The 14,045-nt window shown below is 38.4% G+C and overlaps 1 pseudogene; it reads right to left on the bottom strand.

Annotated features, from left to right (window-relative positions):
* Positions 1 to 13,145: 13,145 nt before the first annotated feature.
* On the bottom strand, positions 13,146 to 13,264 carry LOC128592603 (uncharacterized; annotated as a pseudogene).
* Positions 13,265 to 14,045: the final 781 nt, after the last annotated feature.

Genomic DNA, 14,045 nt, shown 5'->3' with positions numbered 1-14,045 from the left:
CACAAAGGCAGGAAAGGTAGTTAGTGCACTTGTTACGGCATCACATCTAGGGTGGTTCTCCTTGATCTTCCCCAAATAAAAAAAAATCCGAAGCAAAAAAAAAAAACAAAGAACTCCGAAGACTGTCAAAGCATGTACATGCACATGCATTCTCTCTCTCTCGCTCCCTCTCTCTCTCTCTCTCTCACACACACACACACACACAGAGACACAGACAGACACACACACACACATCAGAACTATGGAATCATCTCACTTCTTTGGGAAGGCTCACACCTGTGACAATATCCTAAGCATCCCAGTAGGTATGAGACTAACACCATGCTGGGAAGGGATAGAGACTAGGAATAAAATCAGTAAAATCTATATTACTCAAACAAAAGTCCTCTCTCTTTATTTATTTCAGGCAAAATAGAACTGAAGAGCTGTGGCCATCTAGGAATTGGATCCAGTGAGCCAGAATTTCTCTGCGTGCAGCATTCTTTGCCAATAGGTAGGTGTCACTCATAGAACCTAGAGATTTTGCTTCCCTGCATGAATGTCTATCTGCCCTAAGGTTCTGGTCTTCCAAAGGATCTCGAAGGAAGAACGCACTCGGAAAATGCCATCCATGCCCTGCACTTGACCGCAACACCTGACACAAGGTTCAATCGTCCTTCTTAAAATGTTGACTCTAATGCAAAGGACACAGTAGCTACAGTTATTTAAAGAATAACTTTGTATTTCCCTGCTGGTCCATAAAGTTACCAATCTATGAAAAAAAGTTCCTTGTCATTGTGATAAAATGCTTAATCTTGTTTAAAACTGAACTATGGCATTTAGGAACATTGTGAAATAATTTCCTAGGATAGTTTTCAAATTGACATAGAGTATTTCCATATTCTTTATTCCCTAAAGCAATCCCTATGTTAATTGCCTTTTCTAAAGAGCATTTCAGCATCTTTTGTAAGCACAGTGATTCCTCATGTAAATAATATGGGAAGACTTCACCATTCTGTTCCTAAAAAATGAGGCCACTTTGATATCAACATCCAACATAGCAGTGGGTAATTAACAAACATAACACACAGACATTCTGTCTTTTCAAAGGCTTGTCTTCTCTGGATAGCTTTAAACCTCCCTAGTGTTTTTTAGAATCTGTCCTCCTTTTAACTGCTTGAGCTTCTCTCATGGGAACTCACAGATGCTTGATTTGATCCCCTCTTGCTCACCAGTCCAGAAGTGAGGTTCAGCTGAAGCCTAGAGACCTGGAAACACAACACCAATTCTGTCAAAGACACTCAAATCTCTCCAAGTCCTACCTGGTCCAGATAAACAATATTACACAAAGTTAAGAAGGAAATATTTCCCTCCTCTATGTTAATGCTTTCTATGGGCGTCCATAGAAAAACCAGCGGGACCCCCAAGTGTTACAGTTGCTTCATTGTCCAGCATTCTTTAATTGATGAACACTCAGGCATTACCCTCACATTTAAGGCTCAATGACCTCTGAGTTGGCGTGAATGACTACTAGTTGCATGTTGTGTCCAAAAAGACAGGGTCCTGTTGCTGTACCCCAAGATTGGGTTTCAGTCAAATCCACCCTACCCACACTTGTATGTTGTTTTTTGCAAAAAGAGGGGCTCTGTTCTATGCAGCAACGAGCTCTCAGTTCATCAAACCTCTTTAAACCCTCACTGAAATCTGATGTGGAAGAAGGCAAGGGCACATGCAAGAGAAAACACAAATTTTGGGAGGCAGATAGGTCTTTAGGGAAGAATGGTACCACCCAAAACATGCAGTAGTGACTATCACACGTGACAGATATTTGGAATGTGGAGTGACAACAAGCCCTCCTTCCTGTGAAGTCTGAGCAAGAGGATAAAACATAGGCAAGATACCCTACTGCACGTTTTTAAATTAGACAATTTTCCTAAATATCTAATGATAGTTATTAGAACAAAAATTCTACGATTAGCCTTCTATTCCTGCACTAAAGGAGCTTCTGCATTGTAAAATCGTAAATTTATTTTATTTATTCTATCAGCTTGCCCAGATAGTTCATTATGCATTATCTATCTCAAGACTTTATAGATTAACATAGCTTTATGGATCTCTCTGTCTATTCTCTAATAGTCTGAACATAACCTTTAATTTTCTCCTAATGCAATAGCAATTTAATGGGCTTCCTATTGTGCTTAATCCCTTTGTTCTCCTATAATGTGGAATACACTTAAAATGCCTGTCTGCCCTTTTGTTGAATCCAGAGCTATTCATAATGTGATTCCTCCCTTCATCCTCTGCTCTGCCCATTAAGGAGTGGTGTGTACTAGGTGAGATTACTGAGTGGTCAGGGAAGAAAAGCATAATTATTTCTGAAGCTCCATAAAAGTAGTTTATGCCCTTTAGATCAGTGGTTACCACACCTTGATGATCAGCAGAATTTCTTGTGAAGCTTTTTAAAAATCTCTAGTCATCGGGTCTCCATCTTGAGAGATTCTAATTTAGTAGACTCAAGATTTTTTTTTTTTTAAACTGAGTTAATCCTGATGCTCAGGACTATAGCAATGTCACAGAATAAATGCTGACCACTAGAATATATTATCCAGGTTTCCCTTCAAAAAGTAGGGACTTATTTCCTCCAACTGATGAGAATATTGTTAGCAAAAAAAAAATTTTAAGGGGGGATGCTAAGCTGCCACCAGGAAAGACAGGGCATGGGACATCTTGAGTCCAAAGGCCCAGTCCTTCCTCCCATGTGGAGACATCTGTAAAGAGTCATCTTGCCTTCAGCTTACCAGAAGGAAGGGTAAGGGCGGCAGCACCCAGGCACTTCCGGGTATCCATCCTGAGAACACACCCTCCTAAACCTGCTACACCCTGCTGTCCCTTTCAAGGCCAGTTTTCTGGGGGACCCAACCTGCGATGGATCTCAATTATGAGAGCTCAAATGCCAAAAGGGAGTCCTCCCTGACTACCCTAAACAAATTTCTCTTCAATCAGGATATAAACCCAATTCCAAGAAAGAGATAGTCAAATCTGGTATCACCCTCCACTCACCTCCATAAACTGTGCTCTCTCAGCTCTTCTCCTTTACCAATCGCTGGCTCATATGCCTACACTCCTGCCTACACTATGCGGGTCTTTCTACCATCAGACACCCTCTCCTTTATTTCTCTTAATCCAAAGCCACATTCCTGCCATTGCTATCATAACTACATTCTTCCCTACAGTTTTTCTCCTCACTCTTTGGGCACTTATCTAAGCAAGCATATGTAATCTCTAGTGTAATTGTGGATTTCCTCATGTATCACCTTGTAATTTACACAGCACATGTTCCTAGAGAGAAGGAACCAAGCTTTCAGGTTTATTTCATATTGATGGGTATTGCTTTGTTTTATATAGTATGCCTAGAGAATGAATTCAAGACAATAATAATGACTGATGTTCTAACATGAGACATTGTTGTCACCAGCCACTGATTTTGCCAGGCTTTCTAAAAGGTATAATGATGTACATCTCTACACACACTCACACATCATACTGAAAAGCAATCCTTCTTCCTCATGGAATAACTTATTGAAACGCTTGAGTTTTCATTATTTCCTTTATAACCCACCTAATGCTTTTCTTAGAGTTTGTTACTTTGATTTCTATATACATTTGTCTAAAAAGATTAATACTTAATATTTTAACTTATTTTGTGTGGCTCATTAATTTGGTTTCTGTAATGTGTCAATGTGATGAGCAGAGTTTTTTTTTTTTTTCCTTACCATCTGGACTATAGTTTCAGCTGTGCTTTTATAGTTCAGTTATGCCCAGGTTGTTGGGTTGTAGTGTATATTGCTGGGAAGAATGAAACATTCCCATCCTCACCCCACCCCTTGCAAAAAAGCATCTAGATTTAGACTAAGAGGATTCAGAAATCCTGCTCAGATTTACAAACTTTGGCATTTTAGAGTTATTTTCATTGGTCTTTCAGTTAGCTTTGCACTACCACAGGGAAAAAAATAAAGCTCACCTCTTTAGATGGTTGAGAAGGACAAAGGGAGAGATTCGTGGAGGTGATCTACCAGGTGCCTGGCACATGAGAAGTTCATGGTAAAGGTCAGCTCCTGTTGTTAGCATTTAAAAATGTTTCCACAAGCCAGAGACCTCCCTCACTGCTGACATATTTCCAGGTGTGTTGGAGAATGTAACCCATGATAGTACTTCTACTCTCTACGCTCAGAAGTGGATGTAGCTCAGTCAGGAAAGAAATGCATCAAATATAACGACTAGTTGGATACTATACCAGTGCTGTTCTTATCTCAGTTGAAAATTATCTATCTTGGCAGTCAAGTCAAGTGTCTAAACTAGTGGTTTTAAACCATGGTGATCATCAAAATAACTTGGGGAGACTTCACAAAGAAACTTTCCCATATCCCTTTGACATTCACATTTACTTGAATGACATGAAGCTGAGGTGTCTGTTTTTTTCTGCGGGTGATTCCTACGTGTATTCAAGCTTGACAAATCATGGTAAAACTGGCAGGTTAAAAAATGTTGGTATTACTAAACAGGTCATAGAAAAACAAAAGTAGATGACATTTGAGACTTGAAATAGAATATTGCCTGCAAACATGAAACTATTATATTCAGGGACACAAAATGTATTAGAGCCAAGAGGTACAATCTCTTTAAAGTGAAAGAATGGCTCCAGGGCCAAGATGTAACTGTACTTTACCAAACCCATTAAAATCTTTAGGGAAAGCTGTGTCCACTAGAAAAATTGCTAGTGATCAATGGAAGGACATAAAATGGAGTCATAGGAGAAAGACATGAATTATGCAGGAGGGAGGAAATGTTTACCAGCAGTCTCAAAAGTTAGAATTAATTAATATTGGTAAGGACACACATTTTGGGAAAATGAATTTATATGCTAACTCAACCTGAAATTCTTAAAAATTCTTAATCTGTACTACGATGTTCTGATTCTATAATTATCCAGTAATCTTTCTGATTTTTGGCATGCTACACAGAGAAACTCTTCACTTTGAACTGTCAACAGTTATTCCAATTGACAAAAAAATTCTCACTGTAAATTAAGACAGAGATGTTCATGATGTATACACAGATGTACATAGATCTCTTGCTAATTTCGTAAATCACAGTAAGAATCCTAGAGTGTCACTGAATTTAAGGGACAGACAAGGTGAGTTCTGAGGCTTTAAATGCTGAGAACCAGAACTTGAGTGGTGATAAATCTCCAGTCTGGGGGCTCGGCACAGATCTAGCTTCTTTCTCCACCAAGACACAGTCCTCTGCTTAACAACCACTGAAGCTTGTTGCAAGAAATTCATCAGAGTTGTCAAGTAACTTCCTGAAGCAATAGAAAAGAAAGACCTACCTCAATGTTTATTCCCTTAGAGCAGGATGTTTTGCAGAAGAATTACATATTTATAGATTTTCTCTGATCTGTAAATTGGTCTAAAAACAGGGTTGAAAATACATTTTTTAGAACGTCACTAATATTGTGTGTGACAGTGATGTGAGCAAAATCACTAACCCTGTCGCCAGTGATCAGAAAAAGGATCAGTGTGGACTATACCCCACCGTCTGAAAAGCCAATCTGTAAAGTGTTATCAGTAAAAGAAGCAAAAGAGTGCTGAGTGGGAGTAAAACAGAAGATGCAAAAACACCATTTAGTATATCCTAAGGTGACAACTAACACAACATTGAAAAGTGAAAAAATCATTCAGCAATTTCTGGAATATATAGAGAATCTATTCTTGAACATACCTCTTTTGGTAAATACTTTCATAACAAGAGAAGCAAAGGAAAATGAAATAAAAATTCATGAATGAAAATAGAAACTGAGTGATGAAACAGTTTCAAAGAATGTAAATAAAGAAAATATTTCATATGGAAAAAGTAAAAACCAAAGCCATTCTTTGCTGCGGTGCATCTTACAAGGGTACATGTGAAACTTAATAAATGTAGAATATAAATGTCTGAACACAATAACTAAGAAAATGCCAGGAAGGCTATGTTAACCAGTGTGATGAAAATGTGTCAAACGGTCTATAAAACCAGTGTATGGTGCCCCATGATCGCATTAATGTACACAGCTATGATTTAATAATAAAAAAATAAAAATAAAAAGCCATTCTTTGTAAGACCAATAACAGCTAAATCCTGAAGCCAAATGACTATTCATTTGGGCTTGAGAGGAGATAAAGCTGTTTTAAAATCCTCTTCAGTCACTCACCTCTGTCATTTAAGCATTGTCTTCAAGAGGAAATGTGACAGGCAATTAAAAGGAAAACATTATGGTCTTTATTACCTTCCATAAAGGATTGATTCCTCTCCCTTCTTAAAAGTTGACAGAGCTATCCAGAGTTCCCTCTACCTTATGCCCCAACAGACACAAGCTAAGAAAGAAGAAAAAATAACTTGATTTCTTCCTTGCATTCCCATATAATTTAACCCCAAGAGCTACATAATTAGGTAGATAGGTATATAAACAAACATAGGTATGTATTTTTATTTTGTAGAAAATGAAAGAAATATGGAAAGTAAAATTAAAAAATTCAAATTATCATGTTCTCTTTAGCCAGAGACTGCTTTGTTATTATTATAAGGAATATTTTAGTGAAATTCCTTCTACTTTTATACACATACATATACATTCAAACATACAGGTGTATATACTTTTTTTTTCTTTTTTTACTTTTTTTGAGACAAAGTCTCACTTGGTCACCCTCAATAGAGTGCTGTGACGTCATAGCTCACAGCAACCTTGAACTCTTGGGCTCCAGTGATTCTCCTGTCTCAGCCTCCCAAGTAGCTGGGACTACAGGCAACTGCTTCAACACCCAGTTATTTTTTTAGAGATGGGGGGTCTCACTCTGGCTCAGGCCGGTCTCAAACCTGTGAGCTCGGCAATCCACCTTCCTCAGCCTCCCAAGTGCTGGGAATACAGGCATGATCCACTGTGACAGCCTACATTTTTATTTTCTATTTAATAGCTTTCATATCCCACTTCACCCCATCTCCTGTAATAGTCCTCTTCAGAACTGAACCACACTTAACAATATTTTCATTTATAAATGTTATTTTAGGAATATCAATTATCTCAGGCACAATGAGTTATATACAACTTTCTAGCAAATTTTTCTAATTAGTCTTACTCTATACATAGAAGAAATTATTAGTTCTAAATCCAAGATCGACAATAGAGTAAACAAAACACTAGTGAATATATGAACTACACAAATATGGATGGGCCCTATAGTTTTTCATGTTTTATGTTAGCTCAAATTCATAAATTTAGAAATAGAAATCACTAGGGCAGCGCCTGTGGCTCAGTGAGCAGGGCGCCGGCCCCATATGCCGAGGGTGGCGGGTTCAAACCCAGCCCAGGCCAAACTGCAACAAAAAATAGCCGGGCGTTGTGGCGGGCGCCTGTAGTCCCAGCTGCTTGGGAGGCTGAGGCAAGAGAATCGCTTAAGCCCAGGAGTTGGAGGTTGCTGTGAGCCGTGTGACGCCACGGCACTCTACCAGAGGGCGGTACAGTGAGACTCTGTCTCTACAAAAAAAAAAAAAAAAAAAGAAATAGAAATCACTAAAATCCTCTATTTGGACTCTTTTACTTTGATAGTAAAGATAATTCATTTATTATTTTCAGGGGTAGTTCCTCCTAAAAACAAAATTTTCTCATAATTGAAGGAAAATGTAACATAAGTGTATATACAAATATGAGAGTACATTTTGTACTATATTGGTATGTCTTGTTAACATATTTCATGGCATAATTTTTGTTTTCCTATAAGACAATTATAGTAAGTCTGTCATGCGCCACACTCCCTGCCCCAGCCTTTCAAGACTAAAGTGCTCATTCCCACCACTACTCAGAGGATGGGTAACAATTGGCTCTCATCCCTTTAGCAGTGGTTCTCAACCTTCCTAAGGCTGTGCTATATTTTCATTGTTACAAAGGGGTCACGACCCACAGGTTGAGAACCGCTGCTTTAGGGAGACAGAGAAAGTCCCTTTGCCCAAGGTTATGGTCTCTTTCCAGGGACAGCTTAAATCCAGTCACTGTCCAGAGCAGGGATACAGAAGCCAACCTCCTTGGGCCACCTTGTGACCCCAATACTGAACTACCCAGCTCCAGAGCTTCCTGCTGGTTTGCCTATCTTCAGCCTTGGAGACTGGACCAGAATTTAACTTCTCCCTCTGTCCAAGCCAGCTCTCTCCACTTGCCAATGGAGCTAATCTTGAAAACGCTTCAATAACCCTCTTCAGAGTCTGCTCCCTAGGTAATCTGACTTAGAAGACCTATTATCAGTGGACACCGCATATTTATAGAGGACGGTTTTGCTGTCTTATTAAGCTTGGAAATAGGGTCCTGTTGCTTATCATTTTATCTTCCAATTGGTGTATAGACTTTTAATTTAAAGAGTAACAGTGGTCTTCAGAATAGCAGAGTTTGGGGTCACTGATGGAACATCTTTTTAAATCTATTTGATATAATCGTAGAGCAACTGTGTTGTAAAAGTGGAACATTAAAATAATCCTTTCTCCAAATCAATTTTCTGAAGAAGAATTTCATAAAGTCTGTGTGACCTGCTTTTGACACACATGAAAGATGCAAATGCAGGACTATTTTTAGCCAATTATGAATATACAAATAACCCTTACATTACTACAAATATCTACCTAGAGAAGCAGCTGTTAGAAGGAGAAATTGCTGCTGCTGCTCAACTCAATATTATACCTTTTCCTTCTCAGGGTTGCTACTCAGTAAAAACATTTATATTTCAATTAGCATTACTTCTTTTAGGTATACTGTAGAGTTTTTGCATCTACATTAGATGTCACAGTTGAAAAAATGGTAAAGGTAAGAAACTCTCTACCTATGGGAGTGAAGAATAGGGAGTGTCAATAAGAAATCGTCTCTTCATCGTGCAAATTCTTATCACAAAGTATGAATGAGTCATAATCATCCCTACCCAGTTTTTATTTGTGGAAAATGTTAAGCACTAAACATTCGATTTGATTTTAAAACATGTATTGTACGTTATATGCAAGTTACTATGTTCTATGGAATATAAAGAAGCTGATCTTCTCATAAGCATAAAGCAAATGTTGTATCAATTTAAGGCAAGGCTGTAAAACAACCAGCAGCTGTCCAGAGGGTTCAGTGGAAGCAGAGAATGTAGTGTCGCAAAATGCTCTGTGAAGATAATGCCATTTAACAGAAGATCAAAGGGATGGATTACTCTAGAGAGTAATTTCAAACCAGCCTTGTAAGTAAAAGGGCATGAAAGTAGGAAAAAATGAGAGCTATGCAGGGAAAGCAGAAATACCCATTATTATCTTTCCACCCTCACTCTAGAAACTTTCATTAGCTAATGTAACAAGTCACTCTTTTTCTGACATCACTTTAAACCCAATCTAAAGAGAAACCAGATGGTAACATGAGGACTAGCATAATTAACTCCACCCATGGCAGTGTATTCAAATTTAAGATACGGAATCATCCCATTAAACATTTCTGAGAAAAGCAAAAATAAGTTCTAAAAACTGAACCAGAATTACTTTGTTGAGACTTGTAAGATAGTGACAAAAAAAGGAATTTCTATCTATATCAAAAGGACTTAAATCTGATAAAGCTAATGTAAAATCTGCTGAGATATGCTCCTAGTGTTTTTGTTGGGTAACTAATCATATTTCATATGGTTTTTAATTAAAAATGGGCATTTAAAAAAACATTCCAGTGGAGAGTTAAAATTAGGCGTTGAGCTCTTGTGCGATGAAACTGATAGCGAGGAGACCATCACCTTATCTTACATACACTACATCTTTTTTAACTTTTGAAAAATACCTTGGAATCATTTCGTTAGTCATATCTGAAAGTAAATTAGAAAAGGAGACTAGTGCTACTTTGTCATTTAAATACAAAAATAGCTGCAATAGACTAAGGTAGCACTATTTACAGTGTAATTTGAAGGCCTAGTTTAGGGGTTTACGGGCAGAAAAAGTTAATTATAATTTTCGGTTCAAACAAAGATTTTAAGAAGCAGCTTTCTGCAGAACACTGTGGTACAACAGCAAATCTGAAGGAAGCAAAAGTGTCCAAACTGCAGCCTCTCCCCTTCACCGCGAGGCAGTGTCCTATAGCTGGTCCTGTGTTTAACCATCTGCACCTCTGCTGCCCTTGTCCTTTTAATCCTCAGTTAACTGTGTCAAAATGTTCTGGCTTAAACAAAGGAAAGCCTCAAAGGAAGTTGAAGGAAGTTGTAGTGGTCTTAAAGAAAATCTATAAACTATGAAGAATGGCTATTTCCCCATCTGCTGCAGAAAATCTGGTTAGGCTGTTTGAGGTGTGTTACAAAGAGTAAAGTGGTCTAGTGTGGATTGTTAGAGATCCACCTTTTCCAAGATAGAGAGCGATTCTAGTATCAACTGCATTCCTGCCGGGAGGCCTTTGGGATCCCATCGCCTACTGTCTGAACACAGAACAAATTCACATTTCATATCATATTTAAATAGCACCTAAGAGATGACAGGTGCCAATCTAAGTCCTCAGTGTTCATTCAAAACAAAACAGACAGTGGGCCCAGCTCCTAGATGTAACAGGCTGCCTAGAAAATAGAGGATTTAATAAAGTACACAAATAGATAAATAGAGAAAATAAAATTTTAGTGAGTCCTCTTAAGGGGAAAAAGAGAGAGAGAAGAGAAGAGAGGGGATGGGAAGACGAGGGGGAAAAAAGAGAAAAGAGAAGTATTTCTGTGGTGTTCCTATTTTAGATTGTTCAGGGAATACTTCTCCAAAGAATATGGCCTTTAGGCTGGGGTCTGAAGGATAAGGAGCCAGTAATTTGCAGATGGACTTTAAAGCTCAGAGGCAGCAGCTGTGGATACCTTGAGATGGGAGAGTTTGACAGTCCCCAGCTATGAAAGGACATTGTGTGGGGAGCATAGATTGTGACAGGGAGACCTGGATGCCAACAGGGCCAAATCAAGCCACCCCATGCAGCCACATGGAGAACTGTTATTCTACTGCTGTGGGAAGCCATGTGCCATGGGCTGAATGTTCATGTTCTCCCCAAATTCATGTTGAAATCCTAATCCCCAATGTGATGATATTAGGAACTGGGGCTTTGGGGAGGAAATATGTCATGAGGGCTCATGAATGGGATTCGTGCCCTTGTAAAAGACACCCCAGGGAGAGCCTTGGCCCCTTGCCTGCCCCATGCGAGGCTGTATGAGAAGACGGCCCTCTTTGAGGAAAAAGTACCTCCCCAGACACTGAACCTTCCATATCTGAAGCTCCAGACTGTGAGAAATATATTTCTGTTGTTTACAAGCTACCTAGTTTATAAATGTTGTAGCAGCCCAAACAAACTAAACCACCATATTAGAACTGTAAGTAAGGGGGCTACCCAATATCACAATATTTAGAAATATTATCCTCACTTAACCACAATAACAAAATTTCCAAGAAGTCCAAGTTTTAAAATGGCAAGGACTTGAATAAACATTTCTCCAAATATATACAGATGGTCAATAAACACATGAAAAGATGCTCATAATAATTTATCATTAGGGAAAACAAATCAAAACCACAATGGGCTACCACTTCATACCATTAGGAGGGCAATCGTCAAAAACAAAACCACAAAAAAAGTGATAGCTGGCTGGAATGTGGAGAATTTGAAATTCTTGTGCAGAATTGGTGAGAATGCAATATGGCTCAGCCACTGCTGAAAACAGGATGGCAGTTCTGCAAAAAATTAAACATAGAATTCCCAAATCATTTAGTGATTCCACTTTTGGCTAGATACCAACAAGAATTGAAAGCAGGGGCTCAAATAGATATTTTTATACCAATGTTCCTATTAGCATCATTTAATTCACTGTATTTACAATACAGTAGCCAAAAGGTGAAAACAACAAATGTCCACCAATGGTAGAGTAGATAAACAAACTGTGGAGTGTGTGTTTGTGTCTGTAATGGAATATTCTTCAGCCTTATAAGGGAAGAAAATTCTGAAATGTGCTTAACATAGAAAAACCATGAAGATATTATTAAGTGAAATAAGCCAGACACAAATGACAAACACTAAATAATTTCATTTCTATGAGGCATCTACAGTAGTCACATTCATAGACAGCCCCTGGTATTGCTGGAAGCCGACGGGAGGAGGAATGAGAATTATTAATTGTACAGCAAGAGTTGGAAAGATAAATAAGTTCTAGAAGTGGATAATGGTGATGGTCTCACAAGTGTGAATACACTGAAATACATAATGAATATACTTTAAATGGTTAAAATGATAATTTTATGTATAAAAAATTATTCTCAGCGCCACCTCCAGAATTATTAGGAGGTCAAGAATATTAATAATATTCAAATATTATGCGCCTTTGTTGTCTCTTTATTTTCTGATTTATCAGTTGTTATATTAAAGTGCCATCATCCAGTTTACTCACTACCTTCTTGTAACGTTAGAGGTATCCATTAATCTTGAATTGTGAATATCCAAATTAATTTTTATTTTGATTTGTTCTTGATTAATCAAGAAGCTTTGTTTCATAACCTCTTCAAGACCTTTCACTCTGCCTATTTTTAATTATTCATTTTCTTTTTCATTGCTCCAGGAATTTCTTCTTATGTTTGTGAACACTTTTTTAAAGTTGATTTTCTTCATCTTTGAAATGTTCAATTGCAAATTTTTTGAGTAGGAATTGGGATTTTGCTTATTTTGAAATTTACCTTTATTTCTTTTAACCCCACCCAGTCCACCTATTTTGTGATTGTCTCAACCTACGATATTTGGGTCACTCCATTCTAAGTAACCTTTTATGCCACTTGTTTCAGCTTTTCCGGCCCATGGAGCTCCCCACCAGCCCACAGTAGCCCCGCTTCTCCACCTCTGCTTTTCCTGCTCTCACGCTCTTTCCAGGCACAAAGTTCTCCCAAGGCTCCCCATTTCTGGCAGTTATTTCAGCTCTTTTCACCTGCAGTGCATGAGGAGGAGTCTCGCACAGCCGATTTCCAGGTACTAACCGCCTCTCCAGGGAGGGCTTGGCTGGGACAATTTGAATCCCTGTGTCCTGCAGGCATAAATTTCCAGAAAGCCTTTGGCTATTTCTTTTTTTGCTTGTTTTTAAAGCCTACAGCACCCAGTATTCCCAGGCGGTCTCCCATCCAAGTACTAACCGGGCCGGACCCTACTTAGCTTCCAAGATCAGACGAGATCAGGCGCATTCAGGGTGATATGACCATAGATGCCTTTGGCTATTTCTGTTTGTGAATGCCATAGACCATGCTTATCTCAGTGTGTTTTTGTTTCTTTTATGGTTCATGAAACATTTTTAAATGTGTCTTGTTATATTTTTTAATGCAGGGTAATTTGTAATTTTTCTTTAACCTCATGGGTTCATAGACATAGAAAAGTCTAGAGGTATATACAGAAATATATATATATATATGTATAAACTACAAGGAGAATGGTGCTTATCATTAAATGTAGTATCCACCTGGATCCCCATGTCTTATAGTGACCAATCTTCTCATTTCCAGAGGCCTGCTGGGGAAAGAATTAGGAAGGCTGTAGTGTTCCGTAATTCCCAAATTCTACCATCCAGTCCACAGCTGCTAGGAACTATACAATTTTAAAAACCTTCTTCTCAGATCACTCATACTTGGACATCAGGGAGCAATAATAACTACTGCAGTTATTCCAGGAGTTTATTGAGAAAGTATCCTCATAGTTAAATGAAGCACAATGTACTTGGCCCTACCATTGGAGGTGGACGCAGTCTTGTGAGACTGACTCCTTAAATTGTGGGATCTGGTGCTATCTCTATGCAGATATTGTCAGAAGTGAATTGACTTATAGGACTTCCAGCTGGCATCCACTGGAGAACTGCTCAGTTGCTAGTGGTGAGAAACCCCCATATCTTTTGGTGAGCAGAAATGAGGTATTCTATGTTGGGTTGGCTGTAACTGGTTAGTGGGGGGCGGGGAGGCATGTTTTTCTTATGTCTATTACAATACATTATTAATTT

The sequence above is a fragment of the Nycticebus coucang genome, chromosome 1, assembly GCF_027406575.1.
Source record: "Nycticebus coucang isolate mNycCou1 chromosome 1, mNycCou1.pri, whole genome shotgun sequence".
Lineage (NCBI taxonomy): Eukaryota > Metazoa > Chordata > Mammalia > Primates > Lorisidae > Nycticebus > Nycticebus coucang.
The sequence above is the reverse complement of the archived record's forward strand: the minus strand, read 5'-3'. Positions and strand labels throughout refer to the sequence as shown.